The sequence below is a fragment of the Bison bison genome, unplaced genomic scaffold (genome assembly GCF_000754665.1).
Source record: "Bison bison bison isolate TAMUID 2011002044 unplaced genomic scaffold, Bison_UMD1.0 scf7180017864068, whole genome shotgun sequence".
Taxonomy (NCBI): domain Eukaryota; kingdom Metazoa; phylum Chordata; class Mammalia; order Artiodactyla; family Bovidae; genus Bison; species Bison bison.
The window spans coordinates 5,581,894-5,583,187 of NW_011494640.1; the positions used below are offsets into that span (position 1 = coordinate 5,581,894).

Genomic DNA, 1,294 nt, shown 5'->3' on the forward strand with positions numbered 1-1,294 from the left:
GTGCGGGGTCTGGGGGAACCCGGCGGGTGTCGTGTGTGTGGGGGGGGGCCGGAAGTGGGCTTTGGAGCTTGGAGGGCGTCTAGGAAGACAGAAAGTGGGGGGCCGGAAGTGCAGGTGGGGGGGTGTGAAAGACGGCCAGGGTTCCCCGGAAATGGGATGGGGGGCCCGGAAACTGGGAGAGGGGAGGCTCCGGGGCCAGGGAACGGCCCGGAAATGGAAACTAGGGAGCAGCTCGAGTGACAACAGTTGTGGGAAGCGAGGGTCAGAGGAGGGAGCGGCCGGAGTGACTTTTAGACCGCAGTAAGGTTGCTGGCCGCCGGTGGGGGGAGACGGTTGAGGGCGGCCGAGGCTGCAGACGAGGGGTCTCCGCTGGGCAGTTGTTTTTTCTGCCTGTGGGAAGTTGAGGCTTGACGGAGAGGGGACGCCGAGAGAGGACGCGGGGAGGGCGCGGGGAGGGGGGCGGCGTGAAACAGGCCGGGAAACTTGGCTGAGAGGAGCGGAGCATCCTTCTCCGTTGATCGGCGTGGAAATTGGGGGTGGGGGTGGGGTTAGGACCTGTGGGGAGGGAGGTGGACCGGTTGTCACTCCTGTCGTATTAGTATTCAGAGCGCGTCAGGCGATTAATTTATTTATATGTGGATTACATAAAACCTATTATAACGTCTGTCCGTTCAGTTCACCCTCTCTCCATCCTCCTCCACAGTGAGTGGGTTTCCAGTTGTGGAACAAGTTAGAGGGGAGTGCAAATAACGGAGGTGATAGCGTCCCCCATCCTGTCCTTTCTCCGTGTCGGTCCCATCCTCAAAAATAAACGAAATCTTTTCATTTGATGGAGAAGGGGAAAAAAAGAAAGATTTAAACACACAGGCAAATCGTGGCGGGAGGTCGAGGGGTAGCTTAGACATTTGAACTCCTGCGGGGGGACAAGGGGACGAGAGGGAATTGGGTGCCCCGTGTGGCGAGGAGAGGACGGAAGGGGCTGCTTCTGAACCCTTAAGACAGATTTGTTTGTTTTTGATAATGCCGTGTTTGTTTGTTTGTTTTTTAACTTTGTGGGGAGGTTTAGCTTAAGCCTGGTATCTGGTGGTGGGTATGGTTTAATTGCTTCGTCGGGTAATTGGCGGGGGACAGAATGTGTCAGGGAGACCTGGTGTGCTGTGGTTCATGGGGTTGCAAAGAGTTGGACACGACTGAGTGACTGAACTGACCTGAACTGAAATCATCAGGCCAAGTTTATTGAGACCAGACCTATATCACAAACAAGTCTTAATTTGGTTATATTTGGTAAAAATGA

The 1,294-nt window shown here is 55.1% G+C and overlaps 1 protein-coding gene across 8 annotated transcripts in view; it reads left to right on the forward strand.

The window, feature by feature from the left end:
* Nucleotides 1-1,294, forward strand: part of TRIP12 (thyroid hormone receptor interactor 12) — a 154,623-nt gene that overhangs the window by 1,017 nt on the left and 152,312 nt on the right. For 5 of the 8 annotated variants that reach the window (XM_010837013.1, XM_010837016.1, XM_010837014.1 and 2 more), the window contains exon 1: nt 121-300. The exons of 1 other annotated variant lie outside the window; for it this stretch is intronic. The gene's annotated coding sequence lies outside the window, so the exon portion shown is untranslated. Of the gene's footprint in view, nt 1-119; nt 301-1,294 lie in introns of those variants that run through there. 2 more of the 8 variants (XM_010837015.1, XM_010837018.1) reach the window with 2 other exon arrangements.